This window comes from Sus scrofa, chromosome 15, assembly GCF_000003025.6.
Source record: "Sus scrofa isolate TJ Tabasco breed Duroc chromosome 15, Sscrofa11.1, whole genome shotgun sequence".
Classification (NCBI taxonomy): domain Eukaryota; kingdom Metazoa; phylum Chordata; class Mammalia; order Artiodactyla; family Suidae; genus Sus; species Sus scrofa.
The window spans coordinates 74292895-74309473 of NC_010457.5; the positions used below are offsets into that span (position 1 = coordinate 74292895).

Here is a 16579-nt window from a genome sequence, read left to right on the forward strand (position 1 = left end):
ACACGCACAGATCCAGTTTGGGGTTTCTCTTCTGTGGTTTAGAATCTCATTACTATATTTTATTGTCTGAATTTCATCTATCTCAAGAAAGATATGTGTTCCTCTATATTTTCAACTTCTTCTAGAATATCACAATATAGAAAATATTTAACATAGTTTTTCTGAATGAAACAATGGATATTATAGGGAAGGAATTAAGTAGCTGATTAGAGAATCCAAATGAGGCCCAAGATATCTTTGACCAATTCTCCTAAGAGCATGGTGTTGAGAGTCACTAAGCCCCTACCTTGTGCCAGACCCTGTGCTAAGTTGTGATGTATAAGACAGGGTATGTGCCCCATGATTTTAGGTCATGAAAAGACATTTGTTGGAAACCTCACTTCCTCTCTGCTTTGATGCCTGCTACAGAAATGTGAGAGGTGATAGAAGAATAGATGCCATCAATACTGAGTCACCTTTCAATCACTGAATTTCAGAATCATCTGCACTTTTCTGAGTTTCCTAATTCTAGCCCCATGTAGTGAAATCATGACAAGTTCTTCTCCATGTGATGGCTACTGTTTTTCTCCCCCAAAGTTGGATGCCTAAGTGGTGTTTCTGCAAGTGCTGAATTTCCAGGATTTAGTGGGTGTGCAGGATATAAGGGGCAAAGCTAAGAAGAGTTTCTGTATCATCTGTCTCTGTCAAATATCAAGTCTCCCCTTATGGTCTTTCTCTACGAAATGAAGGACTCAAAAGAAGAAAGAACTGTATAGATGTGAAGCTTTGTTCAGAGTGGTCCCTCTAATTTTTTCTGCTAACCCAGATAATGGAGAACTCTCTCATACCAACTCTTTGAGTTTCAGGAGAGAAAAAAAATGGTGTTTGCAGACAGAAATTGGATTGTTCATTTTTGGCATTAAGTTTTTAAAAAACTGGAATGTGAAAAAAAAAAGAATGTATACTTATATGTGTGACTGGGTCATCTTGCTGTGTAGTAGAAAATTGACAGGACACTGTAAACCAGTTATAGCAATGAGATCCTGCTGTGTAGCACTGGGAGCTATGCCTAGTCACTTATGATGGAGCATAATAATGTTAGAAAAAGAATGTATACATGTATGTGTAACTGGGTCACCATGCTATACAGTGGACAAAAAAATAATAATGTATTGGGGAAATTTTTTTTAAAGTGAAAATAAAAATGGAAAAAATAAAAATCATTATAAATAAGAAAAAGCAAACTGGAATGATTTTAATCCAAAATCTTTGTGTGACTTGATTAATATATTTAAAATCTTCTCCCACCTTAGGGTGTACATGCTAAACTAGCTCTAGAAATATTTTATGACTTCATTGAACAAAGACATGGGGCAGTAATTATCACTGTACTTTCCTGGTAGCAATAGCCATGTTTACAACTAAAGACATGGCAGTACTTAGAAATAAAATCATTTCAGCTGGCTTTTTTCTGAGTTTTATATCCAGGATGTTCTTTGATCATTGCCAGAACTTACTCCTTTAATAACTCTCGCTTGGGCCTTGGCGGTCATATCATACCACCTTGTAGCTCATAAGGATGTTTCTATTTCCACAGGAGCTGGTTGCCTCTTTCAAACAGGCAGTAATAAAGATCACTGACAACACAGCAGGGCAAGAAATCCTGGGATTGAATAATCCTCTGTGTAGAACAGAGAGCTAGCCTGGAGAAGTTTCCACAATCCAAAACCTAGGAGTATAGTATATCAGGCCCTCGGTGTAGCACCATGTGGGATTAAGAATTTATCACATGCATTTGAGCAAAGAGATGTGCAAATCAGTCTTTCTTAACTGGTGGTTGGCTGGTAAACCAGTTGTCTGGAGGTTGAAGACTTGTGAGTAGGGAGTGATAGAGTTTTGATTTCCAGCATTAGCCCATTACTGTATTGTAAATAGCTCACACACATGCCTCCCCAATTTCAAGGTATCAACATGATGTCATTGACCATGCAGTTAAGAAGGGAGGTGAAAAGCCAGCCCCACCCAAGTCCATGTGAATGGGACCCAGTACCCAGTGGACCTGTGCAGCCAAGCTCAGCTTAAGCCTCTGCCGTGACTGCATCATGGTTCAATCTCTTCCTCCCCTTCCTCTGTCTCCTCTCATCCCTGAAGAGATGTTGCTCCTGAGAACATGTTCTGACCAGCTTCCAGCCTGGGGGTCTCAGAGTCTCAAAGTCTGTTTCCCAGGGACTCTATCTGTAAGAAGAGAAATGGTAAATTCAACTCATTATCATTGAAACTTAAAGAATGAAAACCCTCTGTTCTCTCTTCTAAGTTCATTAGCGAAGCAGATCAACTATTACCTCTAACTGGTTTCCTCAGGAATCACAGAATTTATCTTGATAAGCTAATAAATGGGCAACTTAGTGGTGCTTTCTGTTGTGTTCTGTCAGTCTTTATTCAAGTCCTTGATTGCAGACAGACCACACACAGACCAGAATCAAATGTGGCCCAGTGTTGACATTAGAGATTCACATTGCAAATTCCTTTGTTGCCATAAAGGGGGCTATAGTAATACTGGGATGTCCAGATATTTTACTCTTATTTGGCCTATTCTTTCACTAAAATGCTTCATAGGTAACTAGTGTAGAGGCAAAACAAAATGAATGGACTACTTGGAATAAATGGCATTGGCACAATTCCTTTTTGCTACATGAATTTAAAAAGAAGAAAAGATATTAATGAGGTATAATAGAAAAAATGTACCAGAGTAGCTATAATTTTTCGACCTGGTAAAATTATAACTTAGATTAAAATGTGGGTGACAAATTTTTGAGTCGAGGCTATTTTCCCAGAAAAACAACAGCAATTTGTATAGTCAATTTTCAATTATCTGCCCAAGGAGAAATAGCAATAATGGCAATTATCCAAAAGAGTAGATAATGAACAAATTCATTTCTATTTGACTTTGAAATATTGTTTTGTATTCTAAAACCAATGTTTGAATGTGGATGCATTTTATATTCTGGAAAGTCATGCTCTAACTTAAAGCAACGAATTTGTGCTTTAGAAATCAGACTAAAGAAAGTGGCTTTTATTTTTCATCTTGCACAATACATTCCTGTTTTCTATATTATTACTGAGCATAGATATCATTAACTCTTAGGATAATGTTAAGTTCATCCAAAAGCAGACAAAATTTGCATCTATATGTTTCCCATAGTTTATATTTTTCCAGAACGGATTTTGATCGGAAAAAAACCCTCCTTCCTTGCCCTTGTTTGGCTAAAACTAATTTTTAAAATTTTTGCCAAAAAAATTAAGCATTATGTATAGTCAGGGTAAGGAATTACTTCTCAGTAAGAGTTAAGGTTTAAACTGAAATATCTGCCCCTGAAAAATTGAGTTGGGCTGCACATATATTTTGCACATGTATTTTGTCCCTGGTTTGGTTGTTTTTCACTCAGTAAATGCTATAACAATACCTGGTGTAGGATCGGGCTCATGTCAGCAGTCAGTAACTGCTCATTTTTTTTATTCCTTGTTTCCTTCCTTTCTTCACTCGATAATATTCTAAGATGTTTCATATTAATGCTTCATACACTTTAATAAATAAACATTTATGTCTTATTCTATTCTTTCTTTGTATCGAAGAAACTTCTGTAAAAGCAATGACTTTTAGAAAATATCTTCCAGGTCTTATTTTCCCAGTGTTGACCTTCCATACATGCTTCAATTTGTAAAAGCTACGTCCATGGAAATTGCTTTATCGATAGTAAGGAAATAATCTATTAAGAGCCATAGCATTTTACAGGGTAAGAATGAGGGTTGACACAGACGGAAAATGGAGCACGTGTTCTCATGCCTTATTCACAGTCGTGTGGCACCCCTCCCATTCTAGAACAACACATTTTTACATAAGGCAGAAAGTTACCAAAGCACTGCAGTGTTTTTGATTGTTTGCTTTGAGACTCCTTTGCTTTGGCTTTTGACTTATTAAGTATTTGCCGTTTGAGCAGAGCTGATTATCTCTCTCTCTTTAAAGATCTGAGTAGTATGTGCAATGGAACACTGCAAAGGCATTAGAGAAGTAAGTTAAGAAAAGAGCTAGGCTGAGTAGACCTATGACCAAACACTCCACTCATCCTAGAGTGACATGAGCCAAAAAGCTGGCTCTCCCACTGTCATGGTTTTCTTATTATTAAAATGAAGGTAATAATATAAAACAAGCTTACAGTGATGATTACAGATAATAAATGTAAGCAAATTAGCATATAGCAGGCATTCGGTAAAATGTTGGTACTTGTTACAAATCGTAGAAACCATTTACTGAGTTCCTACTTTGTCTAGGTACCATTCTAAACATTTTCTATTCACTGATTCATTTAAACCTCAGTGCCATTCTATGATCCAGGTACTGTCGTTATCACTATTTCACACATGGGACTTGGAGGGTTTAAATCACAGTAAGCAGTTGAGTCAATATTTAAACCCATCCCATGCACTTAACCATCACACAATGCTACCTCTTATATAAACAGAGCAGGCTTTTAGCAGAAACTGGAACGAGCAGATGGATCCAGTGGGACCCAATCTCGCCTCTGCCCACACCCCTCCTTCCCAGTCTTCACATCTGGCCATGCCGTGGTACCATCGTATTTTAGGCACTTGGCTTTACTCTGAACTCCTTCCATAATATGAAGGAGAACAGAATGAAAAGAACAGAAAATCATACCTCTCGTTGTGAGGTTTTGTGTAAATACAGCTTGACATCCAAGGATCAGATCAACTGAAGGCAGCTTCTAAATGGCTTCCAACCTGTTGTTTAAACAGGTCTGATCAGATTCAGCCAGTCTCACAGAGATCACAAGTCGTAAGTGAAAGGGAGGATGCTCAGGCCTAGAAAGGTGCAGCTCTAACACTAATTAGCTGAGTGTCTTTGCTCAAGTGGCTTCAGCTCTCTGCATCCTCTGTCATCATTGGGAATTAAAGTTGTTGCCCTTGATCTTAGATCTCATGGCCACTCAGGAATGTGGGCTTTGACTTTAGCTTTGTTTGACCTGCACAAACATTTGTTTTGTTTTATTGAATTCTAAAATACAATTCAGAAGGTTTCACATAAAAATCTGTGTTTCTCTTCTCCCTTGTGAAGCTGAAGGTGCAGCGTTATTGAGCCTGCTTCTCCTTATGACATCAGTGGGAGCCGTCAGGCATGCCAAGCTGAGCCATGGCCGCCTACTCACCAGTTCAGTGAGCTCTCCCACTCCCTCTTGTCTCACACCCAGTCTGCTCCCTCATTTGCCCTACTTGCCCAGTCTTGTAATCATATGGATTTGCAGACCTAGGACCAGCTCTGACTGTCATTATTCATTTATTCATTCTTTTCTTCATTTTATCAGTGTCTAGTCAGTGCTTACTTACTTGCCATTCTGTGTATTGTACTTAGAGCCTAAACAATGAAATTTTCTTTTAAAGTGACAGCATTCTGCCTTTGTTTCTCAGAGCCCAATTAATTTACATTGTTTTTAAAGAGTTCTTTCTTCTTCTTATCCACTCAGGAGCCTGCAGTTTGCTAAACAGAAGCTTCTCCTGGCATGAGCCACTGCACATCTCATCAGACAGACTGAGCCCTTGCTCTGTGCCCTGCACCCAGAGTAAGGAGAAGGAGCCACAGCAAGGTTGGTGCAACAGGTAGGAGAAGGATGCACTGCTCAGCTAGGTAGCCCATCACTGTGGGAAGATAACGGCAGTTCTATAAAATCAGAAATCAGCATCTAAGAACTAATGAGTAGAAAGAAAAGTTTAGTTTTTTCTTTAATTAATGTTTACCTATTATGGCATATAAAATAACTTTGCTATTCCCTGTATCATTCCTTCCTGAATGGTGCGGAAGGAAAAAAAATTGATAGCTCAAAAAAGTGTCCTTTATGAAAAAATTCATGTTTACAAGGGTCTGTGAAACCTTGGACTAATTTCAAAGATGGCCTCTTTTAAGATGAAATATTAGAAAACTAAAGATATGCCTTTGGTGACCTGAGACAATGCCTATTTAAAAATCCATTTCTCCAAGGCCATTGCTAATTGATTCTTGAAACTTCTTTGCTGAAATAACCTTGTCCCACAGGTGATTGTACTTCAATCATTTCTTATTTCTCCTGAAAATAATAGTATTTCATATAGAAAATGAAGCTATTCTTATAAAAAAGTGTCTAAACTAACAAGCAGTCATTAAAATGTTTTTATTTAAAGTGATAAAAGCAAAGACAAGCATTCAAACTATTCCTTTATACACTAACTTTTTGCTCTAACTAACACGCTTAGTTTATTTAAAAAATGACTGCAGCCTTCCCAGAGTGTAATTCAGGAAAAGAAGCACCACACTGACAAGAGGAGACTTGAATCATACTTTTACCTTTCCCAACCTCACCTCTGTGATTTGCACCAATAACTTTATCTCTCTAAACTACAGTTTCCTGGCCCATGAAGTAGACAGAGTGCCTTCTAAACACACAGGTTCACTTTGACAGTGAAACACAACCGTGAGTGGAGGGCCAGGGCATAGCTCTGAGCTAATTCCCTGCAAGGTGATTTGCCAAAAGTAAACTCAACCAAATCTCACCTCACCAAATTCCTTTCTTCTTTTCAACATTTGCAAAGCTTACAGCAAGGTGCATTCCATATACTTGTTTTCACCACCTTTGGAGATTCCTGTGAGGCTTTAGTTCAGTTCCTCACAGCATTTGAAGGAGGGCCCCTTTTGTCTTTGCCTTGGCCTCAGCCGTTGTGTAGAGAGAGGAACTTCTGACAAGCAGTGATAGAGAGGCGTTGGCACACAGCCAGAAAGGGCATTGACAGAGTCAGGACGTTATTGCCGTAAGGCTTCTCCAAAGTCAAGGCAAATATATTCAGTATTTAAATATATCAGGTTGATGAACCATTTTTAAGAATGGGTTTCCTGGAATTAGCCTGCTAACAGGTCCTTCCTCTTAGGGATCTTATAGTTCAATATGGAGGAAAACAACTGATAAATACATAAATCATTAATACAATGACAAGTTGGGATAAGCACTATGAAAAGCAAAAGGGATGCCAAGGCAATGGAGAGGTAGAACCTGCTTCATAAAAGGTGGTTACAAGTGGTGTGAGAGTCAGGAGTTCCATTTCCGTCCCTTTCCAGGCATGTGATAGGACTCCATGGCCTTGGTCTCCCTGGGGTTCCAGGGCCATGGGATTTGGGCCACCCGTCATTTGTGCAGAGAAAAGATATGTGTCACTTCCACACTGAAGCATCTAATTGTTGCTGCTGTAGCTCCCTTTGCCTCTGGCAGTCTGACAAGTGATATGGTCCAAGATGGGGCTGCGCCCTTAGCCTGGAACTGTTGTGACTTCAAAGAACAGAACTCCTTCAGCCGAACCACACTGTGTCATGTCATATAAAGAAAAAACAAACTTTTATTGTCTTAAGCCACTGCGATGTGGAAACTAGTTGTTAACGCAGCTTAACGGAGACAATTCTGACTATTACAACAGGCATCTCTGAAGAGGCAGCAGGATGATTTACATAGCCTTTAAGACCAGAGAGCTGGTTCACAGAATTAAAAGAAGGCCAACATGCCTGATTTAGAGTAAATCAGGAAAAAGTAGCAAATAATCTTTAGAGTTCCTTCTACCCTCTCCACTCTTGCCTGATACGGCTCCAAGCCTGTTGTGGTATTTATATTTCTGGCAATACTTTAAGATAGATTAAGTAGTTTGATTCTAAATGCCTTTGATTTGTTTACACAAATCAAACTCTCATATTTTATCTCTCGCCTCTGGATTATTATCATTTTTATCAAGAACGTGGCATGTGGGTTATTGATATGATAATGCAATCCTAATGGCATCTCTCAGAAATGGAGGGCCTCCATCCTTTCAGTCGATACTGAGCGGCACTTGGGTATATAGGCCATTCGTAGCTGAGCTGAGATGCGAGGTGGGCAGCCCACAGAATTTTGCATTTGAATAATACATAATATTGTGCAGCTTTTTAGCTCTTGGCTTTTCATATCGATTTCTAATATTCCAGCAGCAGAATCTAGAGAAAAGTCCCCATTTTCATGGGACTCAGCTTAACCCATTTAATGTATAGGTGGGAGAGATTGTCTTTAGCACTGAAGATCTTGTTTGGAAACAAAACAAGGATCCCCTCACAAAAATCAAATTGCAGGAGTTACAGTTTATCTTCTTTGGAAGAAAAGAAGAGCTGAGTCAACCCTCTTGGGCTTTGACGACTAAGATAGTTCTTTATCCTTGACACTGCTCAGAGCCACTGATATAACTGCCTTTATTGAAGTTTGGGAGACTTAGAGGAAGTACATCCACCTGATATTACAGTCATTCTAGTACAGTTCTTAAAGTCTTAAGGATTTTTATTGAGTGAATGAAATCCTGCTTAAGAAAGAGTAGGATAAGCGAAGGGAAATAGAAGAAAAATGGGGTCCTTAATATAGTCCGGGCTCAGTGCTAAGTGCTTTTGTACATATGATTATCTCCATACAGTGAGGAAGTGCCCAGAAAGGTTGGGATCACCCAGCCAGTGACTGGCAGACCAAGGAAGGAACAGAGGTCTTCTCCCTCTCAAGAACCTTCTCTTTCCTCTCTACCACTAGAGGTAAAAGTCTAGAGTATAAAATCTCCCTGTACCATCACCATTATTAAATGTAAAATGGCCATGTCCTGAAATTGTATAATCTCCAGACTTATTTTCTAAAAGATATATATACTAGATCACTGCTGATTTATTACATACCTGGGTTCAGAAGAGCCTGTAAACAGAGATGGTGGTAATAAGCTGTGCTCCGCTAACTGTACATCTTTCCTTTGTTCAGCCTTATCCTGTATAATTAGCACAGTCTTGAAAATAGAAGTTTTCCATGACATTAAATTTCTTACACAGCACACCCTCTAATTATTTCATATCTTCACATTAGGGACTAAGATACTCATGGTGGAGGTGGTAATTCTGTTTGTTATTTAATTAGTTAGAGAGGAATTCAGGAAAACCAGGAAAAGAGATTATTAAAATAATTTCTGCTTGATTCTGAGATATGAACACATATCCCAGGTATACATTTTTTTTTCTCACAGCCCTTACTTGCTTCTGCTTCCGACTTCACCATTTTTGGTACCAGTGTCAGTTATGCCTATTAGAATCTCTTTGTTTTAAAAACTTACCTATTCTTCAAGATCCATTCAAAATCTCCTCCTTCACAGGCCTTTCCAAATGTGCACTATTAAAATTAAGCTCCATCTTCCATACCTCAGGGCACTAATCTTATAGCAACTCTTGCTTTGTGTTATAGAGGTGGGAAGTAGGGCAGAGATGTTGACTTACTCATATATGTTTCTCTTTTCTTCCTGGCCATATAACTAGAGAGCATTTCCTTGACTGACTTAGAGTTGGGTGCTATCAGATGATGAATTTCTAGCAATGGAATGAATATGAGTGGAAGTGACATGTGTCCTTTTGGGGCATTTTTAGGAGGTAGGTTGCTTAACGCATGCTCTCCCCTATTGACATCTGTGTGAGAGAAGTCTAATGCCCTCACAGACAGAGGGAGGCAGGGCTCCTAGATCACCGGGAGGGAAAGTTGTCTGGCCAAACAGGAACAGCCTCAGGAGGTTGAATAAGAAATAAGCATCTATTGTGTTCAGGTCAAAAATTTAGAGTTTATTCCTTACAGCAGCTGGTATGGATGTACCTAACATGGTAGGTGTGTGTCTATGTGTGTTTGTCTCCCTCTACTTCAGAAGACCAGGAAGGACTGGAACAAACAAACAAATAAGCAAATCATTCTGTACTGTGGGCAAACTGAAACCATGTATCTGCCTTATTTGGAAATGGAGCCGAAGGTCATCAAAATCAAGAGTGGAGGGGACTCTAAAACATCTCCAGTATTGATAATGCCATTTTCTCATTTGCAAGCAACTGCCTAGAATTTTATAATTAATCTCGTAGGTGACTAACTTAGGGTAGAGAATGAAGATACCCAGTGAGTTTCCACATTAAAATGTGTCCTAGTTCATTACTCATGCAAATATTCATCATTATTTCAATCAACAATTAGGCATTGACCACATTCTACATGCCAGGCAGATTACAGTATTGATCAATCACTCCAAATGCACAATCCAAATATCCACCAAGTCATCACACCACTGATAATTGCACTCAGCTTCCCACTCAGGTTCTCAGGTTCCTCATCTATAAAAGAGAAGAATAATATTATCTACTTCTCAGATTTTGTTATATTTTTAATTACATATTGATGTAAGTATAACAGTTGTCAAGTTTTTAGCACTGTGCTTCACACTTGAACTTGATAAGCACTCAGTAAATCCTAGCTATTATTATTCCTATGAATTTAGATTAGCATTGAGATTATATAACAAAAAGAAAATCTAATTAGATTGAAGAACGGTGTGTGTAATACAGCAATTTCCCCTTCAAAGTGACTCCCGTTATGAATGTTGAGAGGTTAGGAATAATGCCCTGCATTAAAAAAATAGATGAAAAAACGTATGTGCAAAGTCCAGGTGATAGAGCATTTTTGAGAAATTGAACAAAGTGAGAGTAACCAGAGTACAGAGAACAAGGGGGAAAGTGCTTTAGGATGAGACCATGCAGAGCCTTGAAAACCACCACGTAGCCCTGCTAAGAACTTAGCCTTCTTCCTATGCACAAGAGAAAGTCATTGAATGGTTTTAAACAGGTAGAGGCAAAGGGTGATATCAGATCATTTTTATTTCTTGGAAAGATCACTGTGGTTGAAATGTGAAGAAAAAAGATCAGAGGGGAAACAGAAACTATATATTAGACCACTTGCAAAGTTACCATAGAAGTCAAGATAAGAAATACCCACAAGCTGGGTACAGCGATGGTAGTAGAGATGGAGAGAAGTCAGGAGGTGTGAGAAATTTCTCAAAAAAAAAAAAAAAAAAAAAAAAAAAGGAGTTCCCATCATGGTGCAGCAGAAACGAATCTGACTAGGAACCATGAGGTTGCAGGTTCGATCCCTTGCCTCATTCAGTGGGTTAAGGATCCGGCATTGCTATGAGCTGTGGTGTAGGTCGCAGATGCGGCTTGGATCTGGCATTGCTGTGGCTCTGGTGTAGGCTGGCTGCTGTAGCTCTGACTAGACCCCTAGCCTGGGAACCTCCATATGCCGCAGGTGTGGCCCTAAAAAGACAAAAGACAAAAAAAAAAAAATTCTGAAGTGACATTGGCAGGACATGGTGATGGGTTAAGTGCAGAGATGAAGGGAAGAGAGCTGCTAAGAATGGCTCCTGATCGCTCAGATACGGGTACATGTCACAAAGATAGAGAATCCTGAAGGAGGATCAGAGTTGCAAGATCATGGGTTTACGTTTGTTCATCCTGACTTCAAGTGCTCCTCCGATCCAAGAACACACACCAAGTAACACAGCTGGATACATGGGTCGGGTGCTCCATAGATACATCTGATACTTAGAAAGTGACTTTAAGAATTACCAACAAATAGATAACAACTGAGACCAAGGACAGTAGAAATTTGCTTAGAAAACAGACCAAACTGGAAGTTCCCATTGTGGCTCAGTGGGTTAAGAACCTGACATAGTGTCTGTGAGGATGTGGGTTCAATCCCGATCCTCTTCCAGTGGGTTAAGGATCCGGTGGTGCCGCATGCTGCAGCGTAGTTTCCAGACACAGTTAGGATTTGGCGTTGCAGTGGCTGTGGTGTAGGCTGGCAGCTGCACCTCTGATTCAAGCCCTAGCCTGGGAACTTCCATATATTGCAGGTATGGCCAGGAAGGAAGGAAAGAAGGAAGGGAGGAAGGAAGATAAGTAAAACTAGTGTTCCTGCTCTGGCACAATGGGTTGATGTTCCCGCTTGTCTCTGTGGCATAGCCTATTCCATCCCCAGCCCAGCACAGTGGGTTAAGGATCTGGCATTGCCACAGCTGTGGTATAGCTCGCCCTGGGGGAATAAAACAAACAAACAAAAAAAACCGAAGGAAGAGAGGGAGGGTGGGAATACGCAACATAAACTGAGGAGGAAAGGGGGCCTAGGACCTAGCATTGAGAAACTTGTTAGTAAAAGAGACTATTTTTTTGTTGTTGTTGTTTTGCCTTTTCTAGGGCTGCTTCCTGCGGCATATGGAGGTCCCCAGGCTAGGGTTCTAATCAAAGCTGTAGCCACGGGCCTATGCCAGAGCCACAGCAACGCAGGATCCGAGCCGTGTCTGCAACCTACACCACAGCACACGGCAACACCGGATCCTTAACCCACTGAGCCAGGCCAGGGATCAAACCTGCTACCTCATGGTTCCTAGTCGGACTCATTAACCACTGTGCCACGGTGGGAAGTCCAAAGGAGACTATTTTAGGTGTAGTGCTCAAGACAAACAGAATAACAGGATGTGCAAGAAGAGTGTTATAAGGGATTGGCTCACACAATTGTGTAAACTTTAAGGTTCCAAAATCTGAAGCCAGCAGCATGGAGACTTAGGAAAGGGTTGTGTTTGGAGTCCAAAATCAGTCTTCCAGAGAATTCCCTCTTGCTCGGGGTAAGTCAGCCTTCTATTCTATTCAGGACTTCATCTAATTGAATGAGCACTCCCCCCATGCATGGATAACAATTTGCTTTCCTCAAAGTCCAGTGATTTAGGAGTTCCTGTCATGGCACAGTGGAAACGAATCCAACTAAGAACCATGCATGAGGTTGTGGGTTCAATCCCTGGCCTTTCTCAGTGGGTTAAGGATCCAGCGTTGCCGTGAGCTATGGTGAAGGTTGCAGACGAGGCTCAGATCTGATGTTGCTGTGGTGTAGGCCAGCAGCTGTAGCTCCGATTGGACCCCTATCCTGGGAACCTTCATATGCTAAGGTGCAGCCCAAAAAAACAAAAGCAACAACAACAACAACAACAAGCCCAGTGATTTAAATGTAAATCACATCCAAGACACCCTCACAGGAACATCCAGAATAATATTTCATGAAGTATCTGGGCATCATGATCCAGCCAAGTTGACACATAAAATTTAAACATCACAAGGAACAAAAGGAAAAGCAGAAATAATGATTGCTGCCCAGGCACTATACTAGGTGCTGAGAATACAGCCTACATGATGGTTTACAAAGTGAGTCAGGGGTCAGACAGCTGGGTTTGAATACTAACTTTGTCAGATACCTGCCCTGTGGCCTTAGGTAAATTGTTCAATGACCCCATGCCTCATTTTTAAAATCGTCACACCATTACCCACCTGTGAGGGTTGTAAAAACTAAATCAGTTAATAGGGCTTAGAATATTGACCAAACATAGTACGTGCTCAATAAACATTTGCTCTTATTTTTAAAACAGACATGGTCTCTTACCCATGGAGTTACAGTCCAGCAGACAGCATCACAAACAGATGACAATGTCCAGGAGGGCAAATGCAGCAGAAATACCCAAACTTATCTCAGGTGAGGGCTTGATCTATAGAGGGGGGAGGCAGCTGTCCCCGCTGCCGTGCTTTAGGGAGTTCTGGAACTTGCCCATCCTTTTTCTCCACACGGAGACATGTGCCATGTGAGTGACATGTGAACTTGTGAAATAACCCCCTTCCTTCAGTCTTTTCTGATAAGGCCCTAAAGGACTGCCTGTTAAAATACAGATGTTACCTAAAGGACCATCAGTATCCACCTCGAATAGCTTTAAGTGAATTCCTTCTCAGATAAACTACTCAGGTTCTAAAGGGACACTGGCTTCATTCTGCTGAGGCAGGATGGAAGAGGCTCTTGGAATCTAGGAAGTCTTTGGGGAGGCAGAAGAAGGCAGAGAGGAAGGAACAAGGAGGGTGTTAAGAGAAAGTCAGAGGACAGCAGGGCCCTTCTTGTTACCCACCTGTGGGGTTTCCTTGATGTTCACTCTCTTCCAGGCCTCGCACCCACACGTGCCTGGGGCCCTTGGGAATATTTTCCCAAATCCTTTATCTCCTTGCTTAAATACGTATTAATTTTAAGGTTTGTGTTTTGGATTTTCCCTCCCGTGGGCCAAAGTCATTTTCCAGAGATAGGCTGCCAGTACAAGACAAGTCTTTTGCTAATTCCACGTTAGCATATCCAGATGATACCATAGATAATTTTTCCCTTAGGACATCCTTTTCCTTTCTGCTTCTGAACTGCAATCCAGCCCCTCTCTCTGCCCTACTCAGGGTGGTTGTTTAGGAAGCACAGCGTCCTTGACCCCAGCCTCGGCAGCACCTGGAGAGGTGGCAGTGGTGCATTTGCTCCTCTGACATTGTCCTGGGCTTGGGCAGAGGGTCTGGGCATAGAACTTGGACCCACTCTCTAATCTTTTTAGACATCACTTAGGTCTTTGATGTATCATCCACCTTGTAATTTGGTATCCACTGTGAGATTGGCATGATGTTGATGTTTTATTCTTCTTCCTAAATAAAACATTAGGAAAGGAGTTCCCATTGTTGTACAAAGGAAATGAATCTGACTAGGAACCATGAGGTTGCAGGTTCAATCCCTGGCCTTGCTCAGTGGGTTAAGGATCCAGCGTTGCCGTGACCTGTGGTGTAGGTCACAGACACAGCTTGGATCTGATGTTTCTGTGACTGTGGCATAGGCTGGCAGCTATAGCTCTGATTGGACCCCTAGCCTGGGAGCCTCCATATGCCATGGGTATGACCGTAAAAAGCAAAAATAAATAAATAAATAAATAATAAATAAAGGAAATATTAGGAAAGATCTTGGACCATGACTAATTCAGAGCTAATTTCAAACATTTTCCCTCTGATTCCTTCTCTTTCAGTCCTGCAAGCTAAGACGTTAAATTCGGCACTTCTTTTTATTTAGACAGAGAATGGGGCCATGCAATTTCCCTCAAGATGGGCTTTTCTTGACATTCTTCAGCTGGGCAGAGCCGCAGGCCCATCTGCATTTGATGCCTGCGTTTCTCACTCACACTCCTCGGGTGCGCTGCGGGGGAGGCCTGGGTCACACATCTGGGGATGGGTCATCCTTGACTCCCAGACTTGTGCTCTGCCTACTCCACCACTCTGCCCTCCAGGGCTGGCAGCATGCTCTTCTCATGCCTAAAAACCAGTAAGATTTCCCCTCAGGCCTCCAGAGCCCCGAGAAGAGGAACTGACAGGAAGGGCAGGAGCCAGCATCCTCTGGTCTCTGATGGATATCTACCAGGACAGCTCCCCAGGCAGCTGAGCCAGAGCTGAGGAGGAGGAGACCCAGGGGATACTGCGGTACCCACACTCTAGCTCAGCAGCCTAGTGCCTCCCTCTGTCCCTGTGGAGGTGTCTGAGTCCCAAACCCTCAGAGAACCCCAAGGACACTGATTAGGAGCCACCCTATCAAGAATGAGGTAAGGATAAGAAATGAAGCAATGGTCTGGTATTACACGAGGCTCAGAGAATGGATGAAGGTCAGGGATGGTGTGAGAATCGGAGATGCCAGGTAGCTCACAGGAATACTGGTCAGTAAAACACATAGTTTTGGGAGTTCCCATTGTGGCTCATTGGGTTAAGGATCTGCCGTTGTCTCTGTGAGGATGCAGGTTCCATCCCTGGCCTTGTTCGGTGGCTTAAGGATCTGGCACTGCTGTGGTATGGTGTAGGCTGGCAGCTGTAGCTACAATGCAACCCCTGGCCCAGGAACTTCCATATGCCATAAGTGCAGCTATTTAAAACAAAAAACAAAACAAAACCAAAAAAGCATAGTTTTACACTGGCCTACTAAGTGTCCTCCATACTAGAATAATGATGCTTAGTGTTCAGAGGCACAACTCCAGGCCCCAAGGTCCCGACGTGACAAAATGTAGAGATCTAGACACAGACACCAGCAAGTTCCCTGTTTCTAGGAAGCCTCACAGGTCATCTCATTCATTGCTCAAGATGGCCCTTCAAGTATGTGTTTACTCGTTCACCTGACAGTCAAGGACAGTCAAAAACGAGGCTCCAGAGAATGAGGTATGCAGAACCACACCAATGCCACTTTCAGGGAGCAGGATGCACAATGGCCCGTTTAATCACAAAGAATAAAACAGAATATGGTGCTTCCCTCCTAAAGGCTGATCACACGGTCAGTAGGGACTCTGCCGAGCTCCTCAGCCACTGTGTTCTTGGCCACATGTCGCCTCAGTTCCCCTAATTTGGGAGCTGGATTGGCCTGGACTGGTACCTGGTGAGACTGAAGGGCAAGAGGAGGCAGGCAGCATCCGCCATGTGCAGTGTGGGGCTGAGGAGGAGGGAGCCAGGCCTGTGTCTGCAAAAACACTCACCCTACCCTAGCTGTGACCACAGACCTGGCATTTCCCCTCCACTGCATGGGTGCAGTCCAGGACTTGGCTTTTCTGATGCTGTGTTTGTTGTCATAGGCCTACAGCTGCATCTCCAGTTTGACCCCTAGCCTGGGAACTTCCACATGCTATGGGTGTGGCCCTAAAAAGCAAAACAAAACAAAACAAAACAAAACAAAAAAAAAAGGAAAATAAAAGAAAGGAAAGGAAAAAAAAAGAAGTACCCCAGGGTGGGAGTTGGGGTTAGGACTGGCCACATCATGGGGTTTCCCTGTCCTGGGACTTTGCAGCAGGTATT

The 16579-nt window shown here is 41.8% G+C and overlaps 1 protein-coding gene across 8 annotated transcripts in view; it reads left to right on the forward strand.

Moving 5' to 3' along the window:
• The window catches only part of B3GALT1 (beta-1,3-galactosyltransferase 1), a 567228-nt gene that overhangs the window by 520062 nt on the left and 30587 nt on the right, over positions 1 to 16579 (forward strand). For 5 of the 8 annotated variants that reach the window (XM_013984220.2, XM_021075430.1, XM_021075429.1 and 2 more), the window contains one exon: positions 5517 to 5649. The gene's annotated coding sequence lies outside the window, so the exon portion shown is untranslated. Of the gene's footprint in view, positions 1 to 1144; positions 5204 to 5516; positions 5650 to 8499; positions 8612 to 16579 lie in introns of those variants that run through there. The other 3 variants (XM_021075433.1, XM_021075432.1, XM_013984223.2) reach the window with 3 other exon arrangements.